General features: G+C 33.7%; 1 protein-coding gene and 3 long non-coding RNA genes across 7 annotated transcripts in view; 3 read left to right on the top strand and 1 right to left on the bottom strand.

The window, feature by feature from the left end:
- Positions 1-273: 273 nt before the first annotated feature.
- On the top strand, positions 274-17270 carry LOC134275357 (uncharacterized). Its single transcript, XR_009993805.1, has 3 exons — positions 274-632; positions 15678-15913; positions 17178-17270. It is a non-coding gene; the product is annotated as an uncharacterized LOC134275357 (long non-coding RNA).
- LOC134275356 (uncharacterized) lies at positions 2328-5558 on the top strand. 2 transcript variants are annotated; one of them, XR_009993803.1, is made up of 4 exons: positions 2328-2757; positions 3472-3573; positions 5057-5257; positions 5471-5558. It is a non-coding gene; the product is annotated as an uncharacterized LOC134275356 (long non-coding RNA). The 2 variants fall into 2 exon arrangements; XR_009993804.1 differs by lacking the exons at positions 2328-2757; positions 3472-3573 and adding an exon at positions 4241-4329.
- LOC134275355 (uncharacterized) lies at positions 5150-15168 on the bottom strand. Its single transcript, XR_009993802.1, has 4 exons — positions 15111-15168; positions 6410-6496; positions 5536-5701; positions 5150-5287 (listed from the first exon to the last, which is right to left on the bottom strand). It is a non-coding gene; the product is annotated as an uncharacterized LOC134275355 (long non-coding RNA).
- Positions 17271-18253: 983 nt separating the features above from the next.
- Positions 18254-26882, top strand: part of LOC134275361 (protocadherin-11 X-linked-like) — a 28864-nt gene continuing 20235 nt past the window's right edge. For all 3 annotated transcript variants that reach the window (XM_062757635.1, XM_062757634.1, XM_062757638.1), the window contains exons 1-2: positions 18254-18322; positions 18606-18703. The gene's annotated coding sequence lies outside the window, so the exon portion shown is untranslated. The remainder of the gene's footprint in view (positions 18323-18605; positions 18704-26882) is intronic.

Below are 26882 nucleotides of genomic sequence, written 5' to 3'. Positions count from 1 at the left end.
TGAATTTTCCTCATGCAGGTTCAAAATTCTAGAGTCATCATTTAATTCTGGTTCATTCTTGGTTTTAGTAAATTACGTAAATTTCTTGAAAAAACCAACCTTTGTTTTTAATAGATTTGAAGTATGCTGTGACAATATTCCACCAAAAACTAATAACATGTACATAAATATTCAGTCTTAGTACAAATCTTTCATACACTAACATTAGAAATGAAAAAAAAAAATTAAATGGCAGCTTTACCATCTTAGAATAAGAGCAAATAAAAGATTTTAGTTTGAAATATGACAGACAAAAGGAGAAATATCATTGAATCTTGACCCTTATAATTAAGTGATGGCATTGGAGCCATGCAGAAGCAATGCCCCACCTATTGAGTAATGATGTTTATTTAGGTGTGTTGAGCATGTTTGTTACGACTGTCATATTGTCTCCGTTTTTTGTATGACTGAATCTCACATGTACTTAAATGGTGCTCAATGTTCAGAAATATTGGATAAATGTATATAATGATTTAAAATACCAGTATTGATCTTTCAATCTTTATAGGACCTAGATTTGGAAACAGTCATATCAATCCAAGTCCAGAGAATTATCCTGATAGCTGGCCAGGAAAGTGAAAGACTAGATTAAGGTGACACATGAATGTGACAATTAAAATTAAGATGAATATTGGACTTTTCTATCAAAATAGAACTCTGTAAATAACAAAATTAAGAAAAGATGTCTGCTTATTTCTTTATATAACAAAAATAAATGTTGCCTAATTTCACACAAAGGTAAGTTAATGATAATTACCATCAAAGAATTGAGGAAGCCCATACAGCCTTACGCCAATACGGGCATGTACACAAGTTTTGTATAGTTCAAGTTCACCATGCAGTATTGGACCACAAACAACTGATTTTAGAAGTAAGATTTCTCCTTTGAAAGTGAATATGACAGTTATTTATATAGATCCTGTGGTCCCTTTCACGCATTAATAAAATGTAGAGAGGGGACAGAGATATTAATGATGAGTTTTGTTCAGAGTTTGCTGATGATGGAATTAAGTTGAGTCCGTGAGTGATGACAGAGATTGTACCAGTCTAATGGATACAATGAACCTACATTTGGCATATCATTACCTTCTCCTAGACCATTTTCTTACTGATACCATCTGTACATTCAAATCAATTTCCTATGTGATTCATTTGTTCAGCAAATGTTTCAATTTTATTGCTTTAAAAAATGTTTTAGTGAAAGAAAAATAAGCTTGGTTTGAAGAAGTTTAACTATAGAACAGTTGAATCTTGAAAGCGGTATCATACAAAAGCTATCACTGACTTTAAAAGAATTTAAGTTGAAAGTACCAAGCAGTTGAAACAAACACATCAATGTCTAATTTCTATATGCAATAAAATCTGTAGGTGACACTGGGTATGAGAATATCAGGGTTATTTTACCAATGAATCTTTTTTTTCAAATTGTCTCTATATTTGTGTTTCTTGGGATAATATTACTAACTGTTGCAACAGTCTGTTAATATTCATAGGCATCGGAACCATGTGTGTGTGTTGGGGGGGGGGGGGGGGGGGGGGTAGGAGATGTTTAGCTCCCCTTTTTTTTTCAAAATTAGACATCATATAAGCATTGAAAATAAGGGCTAACCTTTTCTTGTTTGTTTACCCACCACCCCCGCCCCCACACCCCACTTTCAATTAGCCACCCCACTTTCAATTTGCTTCTGATGCTTATGATATTGATATATGCAGTTGCATGTTTGCAGAAATGTATAGTTGTCAGTAAACTTCCTATAATTCACCTCTTACAGTGACAACAGTTTTATGTTTGAAAGAACAGGGTGACCTGTTCCAATGGTTTCATTGATTTTTAGCCACAACTTGGTTATTGTAGGACTTTCATCCCACTGTATGTGGTTAATAAGTTCAATAAAGCTGCTCTGTCAATCAGAGCTAGAGTTTGCAGCTCATTAGCTCATTATCTGGGAGACTTGTGAGTTGAATGAGAGCATGTGAGCAACAACTGTAAAGAAGTGTAAGGATCACAGTATGAAATTAATGTGCTAATGGTCACTGGTTGAGGAAAAGATGTTAATGCACTCAGATCATGATCAAGTTCTTTGTGGTATATGATTTAATCAGCAAGTAAGGGATGAAAATGGGTAGTTTGCTATCTCTGGAAAGGGAAAATTGTAAAAGCATATTTGGATTAGGTCAATTTTTTGTTTAATCTGTGTACCAGTAATTCATTTATTTGATAAATAATTATTTATGGAGCAGTCCAAAAATTTGGTAAAATATCTATAGTCTGTCCCACCAAGTTACTGTAAGCACTTTTCGCATAAAATCTCAAAATATATAAATACCTTGGCTTTCAACCCAGTTCCGATCGATAGATCATTTTTTTTCCAACCTTCCGCCGTTTATCCGAACCCTCGAGGTCAACCAGTGTATACACACGGCGGCAAATTCAAAGTCTACGGAGATTTAACATTGTCAAAATGGCCACCACTTCGGAAGGGGATCATCCATTGTTCGTAATTTTCCGTACGTCGTCGTCAGTAAGGAAATGACGTCACACACGTTCGGGAGTGCTCTATGGTTATCGACGTCCGAAAAACCTATAACGCCCGAGACTTCCAAGTATATATTTATACTACAAGAAATATTACTTCTTCAACAAACTTTCATACCCAGACTGAGACCCAAGGGACCAAAGATTCATAAAAGGGTTAGTCACTGCATAAAGGCAAAGAGGTATGACTCAATTCATACATAACATTTCGATAGAATAATCGAGGCTAGGCTACTGCAAATTTAGCTCAAGTAAAATTAGTTTTATAATTTATAGCTAACACGTAACATTAGAGATCAATCAAAGTTATATCACTAGGATTAAGATTTTTAAAAATTATAATTGCTGCCTTACCTTAACGTTTCACCTTAGCTTTCCTTATAAATCCAACTCCTTTACGTTTGTTGAAAAACTGTAACACACGGTCAAAATAAGTCATAATATCGTTTCTGTGTCACAGTATGTGAACAAGTAATGTCCTCACATGCACATGCCACAGTATTTCTTGACTTTGTTATACTTCCAACTCTTTGAACTCATAAATCCTTCGTTGATATTTTATTTTTAATCTCGGTGCAAAACGTTTGTTGTCTGCATCAATTAAACTACGTCACCAATGAATTTTGACCTTGCCCTTCCAAACCTTCCTGTAATGTATCGGTGTTAGGTAAATTCAGACCCAGGATATACATTTTTGTTTACCTTAAATATAACAGAATTATACCAAAATTTAAAATATTCCTATACACATAAAATTAAAATACATAACGCAAGTGTGAAGGATTATGATTTTTTAAAATATATTATAATTTTTTCCTTTCTCTATTTCAATAAAACAATTTAACAGAAAGCCTTTTGATCTTTATGAGTTTTCAGAACAAAAATTTTCATTGCAGGAATCTGAATAGCTGCCTGGTGCAACTACAAGATAGAAAAGCACAAACATGTACATTATACATATTAAGCCATAAGTACCTGCAGATACATATATATTGAAGGTATGAAATAATGCAGGTTTCTTGAGTTTGATTTTTGAGTCCCAGCAATTTTTTTTCCTTTTGTATTTGTAAATTTTCAAAGTAAGTTTATTCATCGACAGTTCCCTAGTACGCAAACATGCATATATGCCTATATCATATACCTAGTAGTATATCAGCTCTGATACAGATGTTTTGGACTAGGTGAGACAGTGCCTTGTAAGGCCAAAAAAATAATTATCTTGTTTCCTGCTACCAGCCTGAAAAAAAATTGGGTAGGTAGGCAGGAAAATTATTTTATTTTTTAATTTCTTTTTATTTTCGATATGAACTAATACAAAACCAAATTAAACATGTCATAGACCAATATTTTCATTACAAATTAAATTTTATCTTTTGATGCATGACTCAAGTAGTATGTTATGAAAGTCCATATTTAAAACATATACTCGGTAGTATCATAAAATACTACGAAATACAAATAGGGCCACATAAAAAAATATTTTTATCTCGTAATTACGAGAAAAGATCTCGTTATAACAAGAAAAGATCTCGTTATTACGAGTTAATTATCTCGTTATTACGAGAAAAGATCTCGTAATTACGAGATAAAAATATTTTTTTATGTGGCCCTATTCGTCTTTCGTAAAATACCACTTGAATATACATTTTTTTTTTTTTTCAGGTTTACCGTTCAGAACATGGAACATGAAATTACAGAAATTCCAGATTTTTTCCAAACCTAAAAAACTGTAGGGTCAGGTGCGAAAAATTAAGGTAGGTTGGGTAACAGGAAACAAGACTATAATTTTTTTGGACCTGAGTACAGCTGTCTCTCCCTAGGGGCTGAGATATCTCTGTCTCGGCCCATTGTCATGGTGCTGTCTTGCCCTCAAATGTCAAATCATTATTTCTGTTTGTGTGAATTAAGAGTAAAATTCATATTTAAGTAAGAGATTTTATATCAAAAATTTGTCTAGATATGAACACAGATGTTGTGAATTCACAGATATAGCGAGGTAACCTTGGATCCCCAGCTATGTAAATGTAATGAATTCCTTATACGGATAAAACAAATTATGGTTATAGCAAAGTATTTTCATAGGTCCCATTGACTTTTCTTTAACAGAGTTTTACTATATAAGGTTAACATTTCGACTTTCTACAAGACCTTTCTGAGAACTTCAAACAACCTTAAAGGACATTGAGAAGTTATAAACATTATCATGATAAAATAAAAACTGTTGCATGAAGAGATTTAATTTTTCAAGATTCATTTTGAGATTCTGAATTAAATTATAAATTAAAGAATTATCCTTCTTGGATGAGAATCCAAGTACCTTAACAGATTTTTAATAAGTCTTGTAAAATTATAAATGCTTGAACCATAAAACAGCTTTAGATTATAGGATAAACCAGTTTGTTTGCACTGTTTTTATCGTTTTATTAAGTAAAATTTAACAATATTTTAAAAGATAAATGAATTGTTTATCCTATATTTAAGGATATTAGAACAAAATAAGAAGAATAATTGTCAAGTGCCCACTGATGCTGGAGTCCATGCTGTAGAAAAGACATGAAACAGAAGTGAGAAGATGTCGACATCAGTCATCTATGAAGATGGAGATTGCCTCTATTCTAAAATTTCCGAGGAAAATGGTGTTGTCTGCCTCATCCAATGATCACTCCATTTGCAGACTACCAGGTAATCTTTGATTTTGTCAATACTTTGTGCCTGAAAAAAAATTAATGATAAAACATTTTAAATCGTCATAAAGATTTCAGTGCATAAAAATACTTTTAAATTTGTGCAAAGTGAAATATAAAGATACAATAAAAATTCAGATTGTGCTCATCATATTAATATGAATTGTTTACTTATCAAAAATACATATACTTGGTCAATTCTCATTTTCAGGTTTCAATCTGAGGTATACATAGGAAGAGCAAAATCTTTCTCATTCATACAATGTAAACACTTACAACCTGTGATCCAGAAAAATGTCCTGATTGTTTAGTCCAACATAAGATGGATTTCAATTTGACACGTTATTCTGAAAAATTGAGTGAACAGTGCAGGCATGTCTTTGTTTCAATATCTCGACTCTGCATGGTCATCAAAACTTTGGACTCTTGTGATTTATTCATCCTATAAAAACATAATTTTGTAAGCAATAAAAGTACAGTGTATAATCAAATATTCTATGCTTCAGTTATAATTACATTTTTTTTTATCAATGTTTGTTTATTCTTTCAAATGGTGAGATAGTGCAGTATTACAGGTGCTTAGACACAGATTTGCAGTTAATATTTTCTCAAATTTTCTGTAAAATATCACAACTTATATAACAAGAGGCTCATGAGCCACATCACTTATAATTACCTGAATAGCTTTGACGATGCAGTTCTTTACCAGATTTCCCACTTGTTATACCTTTTGTGACCCAACCTAACCCCTGGGGTCATAATTTGAACAATTTAAAATCTACACTACCCCACAATGATTTTGCATAAGTTTCAGTTTTGCTTGCCTAGTACTGGTAATGCCAAAGAAGAAGATTTTTATAGATTTTTCTTGTATATTTCAATGTAAAAGTTGGGTTCCCTATTTGTAGTCCCACTACCCCAAGGGTCATAATTTAAATAATTTAGAATCTACACTACCCCAGGATGCTTCTGCATAAGTTTCAACTTTTCTGGCCAGTGGTTCTTTGGAAGAAGATTACGAATGATGAGGGAAAAATGTAACATGTATTCACATCTGACAGGTGCTGAGCTTCAACAAATCATTCTCAATACATGTATTTAAAAGAGACGAGATATTTTGAAGATCTTGAATATTATATGGTAAACTTACTGCCTTTGTTATGCAAATCATCTTTACTTTAGTCAGGGTTTCTGCTTCTCTCCTTATAATGCAGTGGCTAAATCAAGCTTAACATTGCTGAAAGAAGAGGAAGATTAGTGTTATAAAAGAGTACAGCCATTACAAACTAAAGTGTTCCAAGGAACACATATATCACCTGCTTTTAGCTTCTTTAAAGATGTATCTATAAAATCTAAGAGTGGTCAGCTATTTTTATGCTACTAGCATATACAGAATGCAACCCTCAACTGAATAATTAAGTTGAAATCATCATAAACTAGTGCTAATTGTAACGGGGACCGTTACAGATGTTCCCCAAACGCTCCCCAACTCCCTTTTATAGTATTCCCTGTAAGCGTAATAAAATAAGACAAACTTTATGCATTTGAGACTTTAACAACGTTTACCTAGAAGTGTACCATGTTCATTCAAATTTTATCTTTGCACTCTTGTGCATGTGAATGCATGTGCATAATGACCATATCATATTCTCTACACATTCTATATATTTAAATATGCTTAATATTAAAGTATTAAATCCAAAGGTATTAAAAAACGCTCATTCAAGTGTATTCTTGTAGAAGTCCATTACATCTATCTGTGTTCTAAATCCCATCCCGTTTGGTTAAAAACGAAGGGAGTTATAGCTGTTTAAAATTTCAGCCAATCAGATTGCAGCGCACGTACACGCACGTGTATGTATGTGCAGGGTGACCATACCTTCTTGTAGAAGTCCATTATATATGTCTATGTTCCAAACCCCAACCTGTTTGGTTGAAAAACAAGGGAGATATAGCTGTTTAAATTTTCAGCCAATCAGATTGCAGCATTCGTACACGCACGTGTATGCATGTGCCTGGTAACCATACCTTCTTGTAGAAGTCCATTATATATATCTATGTTCTAAATACCATCCTGTTTGGTTGAAAACCAAGGGAGTTAAAGCTATTTCAAATTTTAGCCAATCAGATTGCAGCGCACGTGCATGCACGTGTTTTCATGAAAATTGCTATAGGCCAGACCAATTTATTTTCTTGGTCTTCGGATTTTCGACAGAAAGAATTGGGGCGAGCGAGCGATTTAAAAATTTTAAATTAAAAAGCTGAAATTTAAAAAAAGTAGAAGCGGTGTAAAATGAAAAGAGGCGAGCAATAATATTTTATTTTTTAAAAACCTGATAATTTCAATTCATAGTGATTCAAGTAGGAATCATACATCATGTAAATGTCCAATTCACAACATTTTATCTTTTACACCTCTTGGGCAGAATATCCCCCCCCCCTTCAAGATCTAGGGTCTCTGCACAGTGACAAAGTTGAAATAAAGCTTGAATAACTGAATATTGTTCATAAAGAGCAGAAATATATGGAACTGTAAAATCCAGAAGATTTTCAGTACATCAGCAATGGACACACACAGGTGGAAGGTAGTGCTTTAAGGTACTAGTAGTTGAAAAATAACTTTGCAGTTTGTGGCCTTCTTCACTATTATTCCTTGATCCTCTGTGTCCTCTGGTACAAGGTATACCGATAATCCTCTTTTAAACGAATCAACAGCTTCTCCTACAAAAACTTTCAATAATGAAAAAAGCAGTCTGTGTCTCACAATATATCAATCTAAAATAAATTTCAGCTTTTAGGTATCTGAAACTGCAATTCAAACTATAAACAGGTAATAAAACATCCCTTCTACTTACCTTTTTTTCACTGTAGAGTGTAGACACAAGAATGCAAGAATGAATTGGGCTTGTTGGTTTTTTATGTAAACGTATTTAAACAATCGAATCAGTGTCTTTCGAATATTATTAAAACAGTAAACATATATATTTTTCAAACAGTTCGGAGAACGTACTCCATGTAAAATTTGTAACAGTGTCTTTCATAATAACTCCTCCTTCCTGATCACCAATTTTTACCACGAGTACAGGCATTCTCGATATAATTTCTATGCTAAACTGCTTACTAGAATACTGACAATCCGGTGCCAAATATTTGTGATTACCGTCTTCCTTGGAAGACGGTATTGTATAGTTGAAGTTTTTTACAGTCTTCGGACTATGCACTTCCTCTCTCTTATGATTGGTAGAAATTGCATGATAAGAAAATTTTCAATTATTTCATTGGTTGAAATGCAGTTCAAGGCAAGGGAGATAACTTTCTGATGATCTATTTTTCGTACGACTTAACAATTTTGCAAGATTTCCAATCTTAAAAAAATGACAAAACGAACAACAAAATCAGCAGTAATTATTTCTTAATAACATGATATTTTTTATAGCAATAAATAAAAAGGTCTCTTTAATTTCATTATAAATAAAATTTGATAGTTATTGCTTGTAGGCTTTAGAATTTGTTCTTATTCTTTTTCCCTTTCTTGTTTGAAGAGTGAAATGGAATCAGCCGAGGTTTGCCGAAAGCTCTCGGCCAGTCAAAGTTTACGGAGATTACCGAGCGACAACCTTGGTAGGGCTGATGCCTGTAAAAAGCTAATTTAAAAAATACAAAATCAAAGAAATTCAAAAAAATTATACGGCCTGTTAAATGTAGTCTGTTTGCTATTTAAAATTGTTGCTAAAGACGGTAAGCTTTCTTGAAAAGCTCTACTTGTACGATCAATGTAATTCAGGAAAAGACTGATTTGAAAACCTTGATTTTAAACGCAATCGTGACTTGGAATGAAAAATTAAAAGTTAGAGTCGAAAATGATGCGGAAAACGGAACCAAATATTGCGGATGCGGGAAATCTTTTTTAATATTATTTTTTTGGAAAGTTATAAATTACGTGCGCGCGGGTCCGGCGACCAAGATATCAAATTGGTGTGGCCATATATCATTTTGTAGGATATCCGAATGCATGGCTATGTTCAAAATTTCAAAGGATTTCGTCAAAAAACAAGAACGATATTGAGACTTTAGTTTCAGCCAATCAGAGCGTAGCGCACGTGCATGCGCGTGAGATCTTGCCATATTGATCACGTCACCTTGCTTATACTACTAATGTATCCTTACATTATGAATTTCAAAACATTTCATCAAAAAATAGAAAAGTTACGGCAATATACATTATATTGGTCATTTCACGTGTTGCACGTGCGCGCTCTTGCAAGCACGTGCGTGCAAAATGACCTTCGTTCCGCAAATCTACATAACATGTCTACTGACCCTAGAATCATTTCACCTTAGTTGGATGTTTAGTTTAGGAGAATTCGCGGACAAAAAAGTGCCCAGGAAGAAGAAAAATAATAATAATAAGAAACAGAGTAAAAACAATATGTTCCCCAACTTCGTTTGGGGAACATAATAATTATTTATCATTTTACATGTGTTACATGTTTCAAAGCAATTGTCACATTGCACGATCCACTTTGTGAGATTCCATCCCAATGTATTTTCATAATAAAGATATTAGTTTTTGTGGTTTACTGAATATCATATAGTTTAAAAGAACAGTTTTATGAGCTCATAAACATGTATAAAATTAATGTTAATTATCAACATACATCACTCAATATTTAAAAAAGTCTTTAGTTAACTTAAAGTTTCTGGGGTATCTTTGTAAAGTAGGTCAAAGTTCAAGTCAACCAAATACAGTACTAGCAAATAAGGGCAACAATATAAACAAATTTCTTTGATGTACTCAGACTGACCCATCAAAAATACCCCAACCCAATCATTTTTTCAGCACTTTGAATTTTTGATTAAAAAAAAAAATTGTTTTATTTATTAGAAATAGATACTGTTTCCTTTTAAAATTGTGGTATGTGATTTCTATTGGATGCTTTTAGATTAATAATTTTTTAACAATATATATTTCATCTGTCTAGATATCCAGTGTGTATTGAAAATATTAATAAATTTCTGTCGAGTCTGGAATTTTTTAATGGCACTTTGATATCAATTTGATCAATATTATTAAGCCAAAAAAGATACGTACCTACCCACCTTGAAAAATGTGTGTCAGGGTACATCAAACAAAAATATTTTAATTATGCTCTACGGTTTTTAAAAACAAGTACTTTAAATGAAAATCTTGGAATTAACATGATTAAGGAAACAGAAATTTTCAAATTAAGTTCACATTTGAGCAGTATAGGACTTTACAGAAAAAAACAATGCTGTTGAGGCCTGCCCTCTCCCAACTCAGGATTAGGTTGGTATATAGGTAGATGAGAAAATTATTCTCAGAAAAATTACCAGTAATTATGTTCCCCAAACGAAGTTGGGGAACATATTGTTTTTACTCTGTTTCTTATTATGTTCCCCAAACGAAGTTGGGGAACATATTGTTTTTACTCTGTTTCTTATTATTATTATTATTATTATTATGTTCCCCAAACGAAGTTGGGGAACATATTGTTTTTACTCTGTTTCTTATTATTATTATTATTATTATTTTTCTTCTTCTTCCTGGGTACTTTTTTGTCCGGGAATGATCTCGTAAACTATACATCCGACTAAGGTGAAATGTTTTTAGGGTCAGTAGACATGTTATGTAGATTTGCGGAATCAAGGTCATTTTGCGCGCACGTCCTTGCAAGAGCGTGCACGTGCAACATGTGAAATGACCGATTTAATTGATATAGGCATAACTTTTAAAATTGTTGATGAAATGCTTTGAAACTTATAATATAAGGATATATTAGAAGCATAGACAATATGACATGGTCAAAATAGCAAGATCTCACGTGCATGCACGTGCGCTTTGTTCTGATTGGCTGAAACTAAAGTCTCAATATCTTTCTTGTATTTTGACGAAATCCTTTGAAATTTTGGAAATAGCCATGCATTAGTATATCCTACAACATGATATATAGCAATTGTCATGAAAACACGTGCATGCACGTGCGCTGCAATCTGATTGGCTTAAACTTTAAATAGCTATAACTCCCTTGATTTTCAACCAAACAGGATGGGATTTGGAACATAGATAGATATACTGGACTACTACAAGAAAATATGGTCACCATGCACATGCATACAAGTGCATGTACGTGCGCTGCAATCTGATTGGCTGAAACTTTAACAGCTATAACTCCCTTGGTTTTCAACCAAACGGGGTGAGATTTAGAACATAGATAGATGTAACGGACATCTACAAGGAGATATGGTCAACATGCTCATGTATGCACGTGCGTGCATGTGAAATCAGCAAAATCAAAAAAACACTTGAATGAGCATATCTTTTTAATACTTTTGGATTAAATACTTAAATATTTCGTATATTTAAATATATAGATTGTGTAGACAAGATGATATAGTCATTACGCACATGCATTCACATGCGCACGCGTGCAATGCTAAAATTTGAAGGAACTTTGTACACTTCTGGGCAAACGTTGTTAAAGTCTCAAATGCATCGAGTTTGTCTTATTTAATGAAGCTTACAGGGAGTAGGGCACCAAAAGGGAGTTGGGGAGCGTTTGGGGAACATCTGTAACGGTCCCCGTTACAATTAGCACTAGTTATTTTTCTTCTTCTTCTTCCTGGAACTTTTTTGTCCGGGAATGATCTTGTAAACTGTTCGTCCGATGTAGGTAAAACCTTTTTAGGGTTAGTAGACATGTTATGTAGATTTGCGGAATCAAGGTCATTTTGCGCGCACGTGCTTGCAAGAGCGTGCACGTGCAACACGTGAAATGACCAATATAATAGATATAGCCACAACTGTTCTATTTTTAAATGAAATGCTTTGAAACTCATAATGTGAGGATATATTAGTAGTATAGACATGACGACATGGTGAAAATAGCAAGATCTCACGCGCATGCACGTGCACTTCGCTCTGATTGGCTGCAACTAACGTCTCAATATCTTTCTTGTTTTTTAACGAAATCCTTTGAAATTTTGAACATAGCCATGCATCAGGATATCCTACAACATGAAATAAAGCAATTGTCATGAAAACACGTGCATGCACGTGCGCTGCAATCTGATTGGCTGAAACTTTAAACAGCTATAACTCCCTTGGTTTTCAACCAAACAGGATGGGATTTGGAACATAGATAGATATAATGGACTTCTACAAGTAGGTATGGTCATCATGCACATGCATACACGTGCGTGTACATGTGCTGCAATCTGATTGGCTGAAACTTTAAACAGCTATAACTCCCTTAGTTTTCACCCAAACGGGGTGGAATTTAGAACATAGATAGATGTAATGGACTTCTACAAGAAGGTATGGTCACCATGCTCATGTATGCACGTGCGTGCACGTGAAATGAGAAAAATGAAACATACAATTGAATGAGCGAATTTTTTTTTTTATAATTTTGGATTAAATACTTTAATATTCAGTATATTAAAAATATAGATTGTGTATACAAGATGATATGGTCATGACGCATATGCATTCACATGTGCACGCGTGCAATGCTAAAGTTTAAATGATTTTTGTACACTTCTTTGTTAATGTTGTTAAAATCTCAGATGCATAGAGGTTGTCTTATTTAATGAAGCTTACAGGGAATATGGCACCAAAAGGGAGTTGGGGAGCGTTTGGGGAACATCTGTAACGGTCCCCGTTACAATTAGCACTAGTTATTATTATTATTTTTCTTCTTCTTCTTCTTCCTGGGTACTTTTTTGTCCGGGAATGATCTCGTAAACTATACATCCGACTAAGGTGAAATGTTTTTAGGGTCAGTAGACATGTTATGTAGATTTGCGGAACGAAGGTCATTTTGCGCGCACGTGCTTGCAAGAGCGTGCACGTGCAACCTGTGTAATGACCGATTTAATTGATATAGGCGTAACTTTTTAAGTTTTTGATGAAATGCTTTGAAACTTATAATATAAGGATATATTAGTAGCATAGACAATATGACATGGTCGAAATAGCAAGATCTCACGCGCATGCACGTGCTCTTTGCTCTGATTGGCTGAAACTAAAGTCTCAATATCTTTCTTGTTTTTTGACGAAATCCTTTGAAATTTTGAAAATAGCCATGCATTAATATATCCTACAACTTGATATATAGCAATTATCATGAAAACACGTGCATGCACGTGCGCTGCAATCTGATTGGCTTCGACTTTAAATAGCTATAACTCCCTTGATTTTCAACCAAACAGGATGGAATTTGGAACATAGATAGATATACTGGACTACTACAAGAAAATATGGTCACCATGCACATGCATACATGTGCATGTACGTGCACGGCAATCTGATTGGCTGAAACTTTAAACAGCTATAACTCCCTTGGTTTTCAACCAAACGGGTTGGATTTAGAACATAGATAGATGTAACGGACATCTACAAGAAGGTATGGTCACCATGCTCATGTATGCACGTGCGTGCACGTGAAATGAGCAAAATAAAAAAAAACAATTGAATGAGCGTATCTTTTTAATACTTATGGATTAAATACTTTAATATTAAGTATATTAAAATATATAGATTGTGTAGACAAGATGATATGGTCATTGCGCACATGCATTCACATGCGCACGCGTGCAATGCTAAAATTTGAATGAAATTTGTACACTTCTGGGTAAACGTTTTTAAGTCTCAAATGCATCGAGTTTGTCTAATTTAATGAAGCTTCCAGGGAATATGGCACCAAAAGGGAGTTGGGGAGCGTTTGGGGAACATCTGTAACGGTCCCCGTTACAATTAGCACTAGTTATAAATTAATAATGTGTTCTCCAGAATACAAAAAAAGTTAATTGCTTCTTGGAGATAAAAAAAAAAATTTTTTTGAGTCATTTTAGCCAGTTGGTTGGGACAGGGCAATAAATTTTTTTTTTTTTTCGAGATGACCAGACTGAGAATTTGAACTCTGAATATGTGCATGACAGCTAGTATTACCGGGTAATGGAAGATTCCCTTTGATGTTACATGTATATCAATTTTATTTTAAAGTCTGTACTCAGATGAAATAATTCAGCCTATCTTAACTTCTTGTGCTGATCAAACTATTCAGACATGTTCTTCTATTTAGTTTTTCTGTTTTCCTTTCATGAATACTACATATATAATTACTTTCTCATTTAAACTGCAAGGTCAAGACAAATCATTATTTTCTGAAACAGTACGTGCATATTCATCTACTAGGGTTATGCCTGGTTCTGCTAATTAGTTCATCAATATGCATGCATGTACTGTGATAAATGACCATTATAGAACTCAATCCAAAGACTTGATGAAAAATTACATGCACATTTTAATATTATAAAAAGATTTGAAAAATAATTGCAAAATGTGTCATCTATTGAAAACTGTTTTGATGTCCCCAGGGTGTTGATACTACACATAAGGAAAAAATAAAAATGCACTTTAGATCTCTAGCTTATTATTTATTTGCCAAATGCATGTAGTATGTACATGGAATGTTATAAATTGAAAATTGAAAATGAAAGTAAGAATAAAATTTTAAAACTTTAGTTACTAAGTTAACTACCTGTTATATTCTTTTTGGTATTATTTCACCTAATTGTTTAACCATATTCGTGTTCTGAAACACCCCTTTTCATATTCCACACATGGGCTTACATTCAGACCGTTACTGAACACGAACGGTTAACCATGAGCACTAACAATAGAGCTGTTGTTCTAATGTCAGCAATATCACGCGTTTTGAAATATATTCATATTCTTAGCATTTGTAGACACTTCTTTCTTGTGTGTATATAAGCTAGGAAAACAACAACAGCTGCAAAAAGTACCATAGAATATATAAACAACTTACGTTTTAAACACTGCGCCTGGCAAGCTTGCATCATCATGCCCACAGCCATTATCCACAAGTTGTACTTCGTTAAATTCGGACTATTTTCTCGTAGTTTATAATTAAATTTGTTAAATGCTGTTAAAATTTATTTTAATTCAAAGTAAAAGTTATATTATCGATAAAAGCAATTTAAATTAATTCCTTGAATTTTTAACGATTTTTTGGAAATTTACTTTGCAAAGGACGACTACTCCCTTCGAAAACTGGTTCCCGGCCCCGTAATCTAGACGCCAATGGACGAGTTTACCATGTTAAATCTCCGTAGACTTTGAATTTGCCGCCGTGTGTATACACTGGTTGACCTCGAGGGTTCGGATAAACGGCGGAAGGTTGGAAAAAAAATGATCTATCGATCGGAACTGGGTTGAAAGCCAAGGTATTTATATATTTTGAGATTTTATGCGAAAAGTGCTTACAGTAACTTGGTGGGACAGACTATATAGATTTCAATGATATATGATCCAGTCTCTATGGAGTAAACTCACCTTCCACCCTTGATTTTTATGTACTCGTTGTACCTTACAGGTGATCTGACACACAGATTTAGACACATCGGTCATTTGTCCAGTAGAACAGATCAGGTGCTAATGATGTCTGCTGCATATTCAGCTGGGGCTCATCAGAACTTTCTTTGGGGACTCTGTGACACCTGAGGTGACCATATTTCTCACCTGTCTGGAACTCAGAGGGAACTGAGATCAACTTACCTGGGCTCTGTATGTACAGATTTACTGAGCAGTTTGCTGTGACATTTTGGTATTGTATATAATTTTTCAGAAGTTATTACATGTATGTAGCATGCTTCTTATTCAACTGAATTTGTAACTTAAAATTGATTTTAAAAAAAATTCAAGCAAGACTCTTTAAAGTTATATAAATATGAAAAACGAATTTTATTGTATAATTTATTTATCGGCCCTATCTTAATTACCATATAATAGGACTTTTTAATGTGATGCTACTTTTGGCTTATGTTAGTGGTTAAGAAAAAGTATGCTAAAATTTTAATTGCTAAGGATGCACCCTTGATGGACCTTATACTGACAACTCATCTAAAATACAAGGTTTCTTTCGTTCACAACTCCAAGGAACTCTGTGTTGGTCCAAAACATTCCACCAAAATTATTGGCATATACTGTTGAGCAAGCACAATTTTGCATCGGTTAAGAAAACACAAGTAGTTAGAAACAGTATGTTTAGAAAGTGGAAAAAAATGACACTTTGAGACAGCTAGTATGTAAATTTTACTGTACAGCACATATTTCATGAATTGAAGATCATGAAATGCCCCAAAACTATTGCAGATGGATAATTATGTAGTTTCTATGGAACACCTGCTATTCTATAATTTTCTAAATGTACATTCAATTTGTATTTTATGAATATTGTCATGACAATTAGGCCAGGTTTGTTACATTGCCAAAAGTTAATGGCTTCATTTGTATTTTTTTGTGTCTTATTTTATTTTTAACAAAGGTGAATTTTTTGCCTTTAATGAGCTGATGTTATCAGTAAAGCAATGTTGGGAAAATTTGTTTTGATGTCTTTATTCTTGAGAGTAACAACTCAATAAAGCACCTAATGTAGCAATAACCTGTCAATCACTGAGGGGAAAAAAATTATATTTCTAGTTCTTTTTTAACTACGCACAACTGTTTAATATTCATGACTTGTCCCTGTATTGATGGCATGAAATGATCACAAGAGTTACGATTTGGGACTTTAATGTATATAATGCTAGATAGTGTGGTCAATTTTGTAGGATTGTTTTATTTCATCCGACTTTTTGTGTGTGTGTTGTTGAAATGACTTAATTTTTACCTTGAATCTAAAAATTTTTGTAACTTTATTAATAATGGAATTTCCTCTTTAACACCAAACAAAACAATAGAAAAGTAGAATTCTGACAATATGTCAATATTCCAAAAAAAGCATGGATTAATTTTTAATTTAAAAGTAGCATTGTCACCTATAAAGGATTTTTTATTCATTAGATTATCCTTGAAATTTATTTCTTATCTATAGATATGAGACAAGAAGACCTAGGATCATAGACAATTTAAAACAACTGGATAGCTTGCTGGATTTTTTGTGTCCCTATTATTGTAGCGGAATCAGGCATGTAGCAGAGTTTGTTATATTAGACTAATTCTGACAAACTTCTCACAACTTGTCAGATAGGGTGTGATTTTAGGTGAGATTCTATTGAGTTTGTCACTATTTTATCTGCTGGATCCTTATCATAAAAAAAATCTTCAGATGATATCTGTTTCTATCATAATTTATGTCTAGCCCTCTTAACTTTCAGGGTCCACACACGAATTCATGTAGTACAAAACCTCCCTCGAATCTTGTATAGGTATGTTTTGAAGCACAGTGGAGCATTTAATCGCTTTGAAGCAAAGTTCAGGTGTTATCAAGAATTATCATAAATCTGTTTTTAAACATTGGGAGGGATGTATGAGATGCATATCACCTTGTCTATTGGTCCTGATCAAACTAACGAGCAATCATTAATGAGTCAACCAGTCCACTCCGTTTAATTCATTTAATTGGCAGATTGATAGAGATACACTTTTAACCCTTGACAACAATAGGTGGGACAGACAATAGCAGAGAAGGAGACAAAATCATTGTGTGGTTGTAAAATATGTTTTGATTTTTTAAGTGGAAAAAAAGATTCAAGGTTTCTTGGTGAACTCAATTTTTTAAATTTTTTAATTCCAACTTATGTTAATGTATTATAGAGTTTATTTGCTGCGGAAAAAATCTAATAGATAGGGCCCAATCATCAGAGTTCAAATTTTATTTGTCTATATGCATGATATGAATTATAACACTTTCTTGAGTAACTGATGCTGATAAAATAGATGAGCTGATATGATTAACTACATGTGTAATTCAGAAGTTGTAGGGATATCTATAATGTGAAAATTGCTCAGAATTTTCTTCATTTTTAAAATTTCCAATTCAGATTTAATAAGAAGGGTAACATATTGTCAAGTACATGTATACTAGAAGTTTTATCATTTCTCCCTTATTGAAATAGATACTATGTAAAAGCTATGTTACGAAAATCCATTTATTTTCTTCCAGAGTCATCCATGAAAAAAAAGATCACAGAAGTGCATTTTTTGTTCAGAAGTTTGCCGTAAACAATTTGTGTGTGGGTAAGGTGGCACGCAGGGGTAGGTCAGATGTACACAATGATATTAGATTTATTTCAACTGACATTAAATCTGTGACAGTCTCTAACTACACAATTCCGGATTCATTGTTCCCTCTTTGCTGTACGTTTTTGTGGCAAATCTGATTAATACAAGAGATACATTTGTATAAGGATCAAATTGATTCGAGTTAGCCAGTCTCCATTAAAGAATTAAATGCCTGGAGTTCACGTTACAAAGACACTAATTTAGAAATAGGTGATTAACGGAATAAATATTATTGTAGCGGAAGTTAGGAGTACAAAGACTAAAGCAATACAGCACCACCATCTAATGCTGACCACTCCGATGAGGAGAGATAATCAAACTGCTGCTGATATTCAGGTAAGTGAAACAAGCCATTTCAATTTGATTGACCGTAAAGGAGTAAATGTAGAAAAATCCTGTTTGAAGTATCACTTTGATTTCAAGATATGGTTCAAACTGTAATATCCATATGAAACAACTTTAAAAATAGGGGTTCAGAAAGTTAATTATGCTTTGATTTTGTTTGAATATGTGTACATGTTGATGAGGATATTATATTTATGCTGTAAATATTATCTGACAAAAGGATATAGTATTGGTTGGTCCTCATGATGTGTGATTGTGATAAACCAGCATTTTGTGAAAGGTCATGCTTTCCTAATTTATGAGATTCACAAATGGGAGTTTGCTTTTAATATATGGTAGCCATGAATGGTCCATGTAGTGAGTTCTTCTAAATCTATGGTACAGGGAAAAGCAATTTTCTGACCTCTTGTGTCAAAATTCATTGATGAAAGGAAAATTGGGTGAACAAATAAAGAAATTTATCTCTTATGTTGATCAGTTATAACAGAAAAGTTTTTGTTCATTCAGAGCTTATTTCATGCTTCAAGTTTATGTGTATGTATACTAAGCCATTGGTGACACCCTGGCAAAAGCACAAGTTTCCAGTAAAATTACTTTCAGTTTGTGTTCACTGTATGCTCACCAACATTTAGTAACGGTACATGGTGTTTTAATTCTCTCAGATTTTATCTTTCTAATTTTATTTTCTCCATCATGCAAACTTCTGTGGCACAATGAACAGAAGGAGACTATACAATATTTGATGTTTATCAACAGAAAGTTTTCAATAGATTTTCATTATTTATTTCTGAGTGTGAGGTATACAGGTCGCTTGCAAGGACAGGTGCCATAGTCTTAGAATAACTTTATATTCTAATACTTTGGTTTTAAATAATCACCATCAGATGTTTGGAATTTTGCTGAAAAATCTCAAGGCTGGATTAAGATTAATTTCACTTTTTAATTGTCAGTGAATGGTGAGTTTAACAAATTTAATTTTATTCTATTAACTTAGGCTATTACTATATAAATATTCACTTCTGGAAAAAAAAATCAAGAAATTTCATCTGTTTGTAGGTATTTTTAATTTCTATTTCCCACACACTGAGGGTAAACAATATATTTTCCCTCATGATGTCTAAGGCATTGTTGGACAGAATAAAGAAATGATGAGGTATATTTGTCCTGTAACCTAGTGTAATCTTCATTCTTTAGTTGATAGCTCTATCAATCACAGTTTCTGATAGTGAGTCATGTTTCGCATTCAGTGGTGGATCATTGCGGAATATCTGAACACGCTGACGTCTTATTTGTTTGTGGTCAAGTCTTTCGATCAGATCAACCAATGATTAAATATTTTAAGGTTTAAAATAAAAAAAGATTTTCATCTTTTCTACCACTAATCACGTATTTAAATCTAAATATCAACAAATCTTGTATCGATTAACTTTCTTCGGTAGTTTAATTATCTGATGTAAATCAGGTTCCTTTAATGATCGCAAAATATTTTTATAAAGATTTTACTCCAAGCTTCTATATTATTGCATGATTCTTTTGAATATTGCAAATTTTTAGGCATATGAAGATATAGAAAATGATCAAATTTTATGCTTTTGAAGATAACAGTTTATATTTAAGGCCTCCACTCCATTCCTTCTAATTTCATTGATTCCAATCTTCAAGTCTGTTTTTAACAATGGATTGATCTGAAAGTTTATGAGATAAATGATCTCAGTTTATAAAGGTCTATATATCCCACCTTCTTGGAGGTAGTCAACATATGCCATCAAATAGGCAAATGAAGTCGATAAATTGTGTACTTTTTGATTAGGAATTTGGAGTTGGCCAGTTAATACCCCCAGACCTCTTTATGATGGTATAATTAACTCTCCTTTTCAATACACAAACTTGTTCAATTAAATTTTTCAAAGCCACCCAGTAAAAGGTGTGGTAATTGAGACGAGATTTTATGACAGTAAGTTTGCTGTCTATTGGGACAGGGATTTTATTGGATTCCAGAGCCTGGGGACAAAAATTGAGAGTCTGTAAACTTATAGCAGCTACTATTTAAATATGTACATGGATATTTTTTAATATATTGTTTGTATGTGTGTATATTGCATGTGTTTTGAAATTAGCTTTCCATAAAAGATAAAAATAAAAACAAAAAGGGAATGCTAAAAATGACTTGACATGAGATATTATGAATTTTTATGACTTTAATACATTTTTCGGTTGGACTTTGATAACCAAATTGAAATCACCCCACATTTTTGTGTTAATTTTCTTGAGTGCTTTGATTGTTATGGACAGTATGGCTAGTCGTCATGCTTTCCTATCTGTCTCCATCTTGTGGGCAAGTCCTGTAGCCAGTAGCTAGGATCTCCCCACAAAAACACTCTGTACCTTTATAAATTAAAAGAAAATATTATTCCCTCTCACTGATATAATCACTACCATAAGTGGTCAACGAAGCTTTAACATGGTCACATATAGAATAAACACTGATGCAAGCATGACATGGCTTATGCCCAATATTTGGTCCCATTTTGAGATAATTGTCTTTAGCTTTCTCTTTGTCATAGTGGTTGCCCAAAGGTAATTTTCACCATTAGCCATTTGATTTATTATTTTCCGGTTTCCCCTGGTGACTGCTCATCCAAATTTTATCTAGTTTGATTTTGTTTATGGACCATGAAAAAAATAGATATTTTCAAAAATATTCTCCATAATAACTATTGATAGACTTTTTAACCTATGTTATTTAAGGAGTTTTTTTTTTAATTTTCATTTCCCACACACTGTAGTTCAAGTTACGCTTTATAATCCGCGAAGCGGATTCTTAAAAATTGCTTATCAGTAAATAAGTAAATGACCAAGAATTAGAGTCATTCCTTAAAATTTAATTTTAAAATAATTAAACAACTGGGGATGTAAAATTGTGTTGTTTTTATTAGTTCAAATGTACCGCGCAATAATACAACCGTAGTAACGGAAGTGATGGGAAGCAAGGGGAGGTAAAAACTAATACATAGATCTAGCAGCCATGTGCTTGTCTACATGAGGTAAGATCGAGCAACTGTTTGAAGTTAAAGGTACATTCATTAAATCTGGAATTTTTCATGAATCCGAAGGACTGGAAATGAGGGGATTGATGGATACAGATGATTCAGCTGGTTGTCAAGGGGGTGTGTCCCCATAAAAAATTAAAAATGTTATGACCTTTTTGGAAATCAACCAATGAGAGACAAGAATACAAACAGAATTAAATTATTTAGTTATGAATGTAGTATTATAGTCAAAGTTACTAACTTACATTCTTAAAAATTGCTTATCATAAATCATAAAGTTAATGACCCAAGTCGCTTCAGTGTATACATTTTTCAATGAGATTTAATTTTTGCATTGAAATGCATGTTTGAAATCTTATAAAAAAGATATTTCAAAAAGTTGTTTGTAACAATTGAACTTTATTATCTCAAACAGCACATTGCAAACCAATTGGCCAAAATGTGCAATCCTCTTCCATTCTGGCCATGGTTGAAATGAGATTAGAATAATTCTTAGCTTATTCAAATAATGACCAATGTTATTTAAGCATAATCTTAAAAATGAACTTTGAATTCTGACCTTTCAATTGAAGATTTAAAATTATGACCTTGACACTTTCAATACCTCACTTACAGTGGTCTTCATGTTGTCAGCGATAAATGCATGTTCTTGGAAAATGCTTCAAGTTGAATTCATACCTTTCAGTAAATTTCTTTGATATGTTTTTGTTTTTGTATGCTTATGATATTTACTGTAAATCTGGAAATTTTTGCGTCGATTTATTTTGCGAATCTGGTGTTAATTAATTTTTAGGTTTTAAAATTTTGCGAATGACCACTACTTTGTTTACATTTTCTTATTGTTGAATTATTTTTAAGAAAAACATTTTTGCGAATGCAGTGAACCTGCAAATTTGCTAAAAATCTATCACAGGAAAAATTTCCAGATTTATGGTAGTACATACAGCACTGGTATTAAGAAACTGTCTCACATTTGTATAATTTTTTTGCGGCGGGGGGAGGGGGGGGGGGTCATACCATAAATTATATTCAATAGTCCAAAAAGGAAAATGTGTCTTCTGTAAGTGGGACTCTATCACAGCTCTGTAACTTTGGGATTTGATAAGGTAGTTTGTTAGATTTCAGTGTCTTGGGATTGGCCAGGCAGGTAGAGGGATTAGTGTTTCTGGTAAGTTGTATTATTGATCACGGAAAACTGGTATTTGCTAAGATTTTGACTTTTGAGAAGAAGATTAGCATGCAACAAAACAATTTATTTTGGCCGGCTTTTTCTATTCTGTACTTTGATCTCAATGTCAGAAAGCCCCCGACATATTGTACATTCAAACTCCACTTTATAAAATTTTAACAGCAGAGAACTTAAGCTTTCCTAGGTAAGGAAAATCCATAAATCACTTCCTATCAATTAAAATGGTGTTAGAATTTATGTAATTACAGTTTAGTCTGAGTAATTGTTTGCTGCCTGGTTTTGAAGATGTATTAAAAATCTGTGAGATTTGGCAGGAAATCTTGACTTTGTTCACACTGTTCTGGGGTCTCAGGGTCCTCAATACATTTGGTAATGGTAGTTTGTAGTCTCTACCAGCAGGACACAGTCTTGTTTGCTTTAAGTTTTGTCTTGTCATCTTCGACACCCTGGCATAATTAAACATATATTGACGCCTTTCTCCAGTAGCATAAGACATTTTTAATAGAAATGGTTTAATTACCCGAAAAACCTATCAACATTGTTGACACAATTTAATTGATACAGTCTTTTCCAGTCATACATCCAGTGAATAATAATAAAAGTGTCAGGAAAATGTCTATTCTTTTTGCTAGATTGATATTTTCTTTTATATAGTAACTGACAATAAAGGTATAAGTCTTAACATGCATGGTTTATCCCCCCTCCATTGGATATTTCTCTGTTGGTTGACCGGGCATTACTTGTCCCAAAAGGTCCCTTTCATTAGTTGGTCAATTGTAAACAAAGCAGTTTCTGGGGAATTGAGAAGAGACAATTTAAACCAATTAAATGTAAAGTGACCAGGTAGGTAACCTATACTGCCCCCTGGTCGACTTTTCACCACGGCTGATCGGTTTACGGATATCATTCTCATACACGTCAGGTATGAACATTTTCAAATTATTTGAATTTACTAATTTTCATATGTAGGATAGTTAACTGAAATTGTCTTGTGCTGCATTTTGAAACTGAGACTTATCTATTGAGTGAGCTAAGAAGTGGTACATTCCTAAGATTCTGAGATGAAGAAGGAGTTGATCCCTATCATACTCACATTTTTCTCTTTATTTACCTGGTACATCATAGACAATGCATATTAAGAATGTAATCATACTGATTATGTCTTATGTTAAGTTAGTGAAATCTTTATTTAGATTTAGTCTTTATATTTGAAATGGATCATCTTGCCAAAAAATTGTATTAGAGAGCTTAATTTCAGAAAAATATTGGCCTTAATTTCCTTTTTACACTGCAGCTTACTTCTAAAACATTTCTATACAATGAGGTAGAGCTGCTGATGCAGTTTTCAGCAGACATAAATGGGATTGGTTGGGCAGACAGTGGCCATATGTCCGTAGTCCCCCCTGGTATTTGGTCCCGTCTGATAGCATCAACAGGTGACAGTAAGATCTCACCTGTACAGTCTGTACTATAAGTCATTGTCCACCTACTGGGGTCCTCGGCAGAAAGTAACTGTCATAGTCCACCTACTGTTGGTGCTATAGTGTCATTCTCTTTGAATGTTGAAAGAATAAAAAGCTTCTTGATTTAAGTTCATAAAATAATTAATTGAAGTTGGATGTTTTTGAGATTTTAAACTTTCAATCAATTTCCTTCAACTCATACAGACATGGGTATTTTCCACATACATGTACATGTACAGTAGTGAATTTCATTTGTGGTTAAAAAAACTAATCATTGAAAAATTTTATTATTTCATTAGGATGTAAGCTTGTGAATGTTAAAAAAAAAGCCTGAAGAAGTTTTGAGAAAATAGTATACAATTTCTCAATCTGTCATGATTTGTTTAATTTTTAGGTCACCTGAGTAAACTCAGGTGACCTATTGCTATCCGTTTTCGTCCGTCGTCGTGCGTCGTGCGTTGTGCGTCGTGCGACGTTGTGCGTTAACATTTGAACATTTTCAGCCTCTTCTCTGCAACCACTGAACCAATTTCAACCAAATTTGGCATAAAGCATCTATGGGTGAAGGGGAACAAAAATTGTGAATTTCATGATCCCTGCCCCCCTGGGGCCTGAGGGGTGGGGCCAAAACCACTAAAATTAATGCAATCTTTAAAAATCTTCTTCTTTACTCCTGGACATCAAGCAGTCAAACTGTTTGCATGATTGTAATCAGCAATGAGTCCTCTACCAAAATTGTGAAATTCATGGCCCTGGGGTCCGGGGTTCTAGTGCTAGGGCGGGGCTAAATAATTAGGTAGTGAAAATGCATTATTTCTTTGAAAATCTTCTTCTCTGCTCCTGGGTATTAAATAAATCAACTAAGTACATAGTTATAATGAGCAAGAGTGTCTCTACCAAAATTGTGAATTTTATGGCCCCAGGGTCAGGGGTTCTGGTGTTAGGGCGGGGCTCTATTGATTATATAGTGAAAATACATGAATTCTTTGAAAATCTTCTTCTCTGCCCCTGGGTATCAAATAAACTAACTAAGTACATAGTTATGATAAGCAAGAGTGCCTCTACCAAAATTGTGAATTTTATGGCCCCAGGGTCAGGGGTTCTGGTGTTAGGGAGGGGCTCTATAGATTATATAGTGAAAATACGTGAATTCTCTGAAAATCTTCTTCTCTGCTCCTGGGTATTTAATAAACTAACTAAGTACATAGTTATGATGAGCAAGAATGCCTCTTCCATAATTGTGTATTTTTTGGCCCCAGGGTCAGGGGTTCTGGTGTTGGGGGGGGGGGGGGGCTCTATAGATTATATAGTGAAAATACATGAATTCTTTGAAAATCTTCTTCTCTGATCCTGGGTATTTAATAAGCTAACTAAGTGTATAGTTATGATGAGCAAGAATGCCTCTTCCATAATTGTGTATGTTTTGGCCCCAGGGTCGGGGTTCTGGTGTTAGGGCGGGGCTCTATTGATTATATAGTGAAAATACATGAATTCTTTGAAAATCTTCAATTCTCCTCCTGGGTATTAAATAAACTTACTAAGTGCATAGTTATGATGAGCAAGAGTGCCTCTACCATAATAATGAATTATATGGCCCCAGGGTCAGGGGTTAGGGTGGGACTGTATTGATTATATAGTGAAAATATATGAATTCTTTGAAAATCTTCTCCTTTGCTCCTAGGAAATAAATAAACTAACTAAGTACATAGTTATGATGAGCAAGAATGCCTCTTCTATAATTGTGAATTTTATAGCCCCAGGGTCAGGGGTTCTGGTGTTATGGTGGGGCTCTATTGATTATATAGTGAAAATACATTAAATCTTTAAAAATTTTCTTCTCTGCTCCAGGGTATTAAGCAGATGAACTACAAATAAAGTTATGATGAATATAGTTATGATAGACAAGGGCCCATATCTTACAGAATTGTGAATTTCAAGGCCCCAGGGTCAGGGGTACCATAGAGGGGGGGGGGGGGCTGTACTTATATACTGAAAATGAATGAATGGTTTGAAATCTGCTCCTTGGTATTAATTAAATAACAAGGCCAAAGGGTCAGGGGTTCATGTATGGTAGGGGCACTACTGATTATTGCTGAATATTACTGATTAGTTGAAATGCATTTTGTGTTCCCTCACCCTGCGTATGGGTATTAAGTAAACAAACTAAGCAACTGCTAAGTGTATTGTAATGATGATCAATGGTGCCTCTTTCAAAATTGTGAATGCCATAGCATCTGGCTTAAAACATGAATCAAGTTTAATCACTGGAAAGTTGTTGCATAATGCTCAGGTGACCTATAAGGCCCATGGGCCTCTTGTTTAAGTTGATGGAGAGATACTCATTGTATCAAAATAGCTTAAAACTGTCTAGATCACATGGCCGGGACATATGAAGATGCATGATAACATTGATAAGTAAGGTAAAAAGTGAAGCATCAAATGGATTCAGTTTAATAGCTTTTATCAAT

This window comes from Saccostrea cucullata, unplaced genomic scaffold, assembly GCF_032062105.1.
Source record: "Saccostrea cucullata isolate Sc308-1 unplaced genomic scaffold, CSIRO_AGI_Scuc_v1 ctg242, whole genome shotgun sequence".
Lineage (NCBI taxonomy): Eukaryota > Metazoa > Mollusca > Bivalvia > Ostreida > Ostreidae > Saccostrea > Saccostrea cuccullata.
The sequence above is the reverse complement of the archived record's forward strand: the minus strand, read 5'-3'. Positions and strand labels throughout refer to the sequence as shown.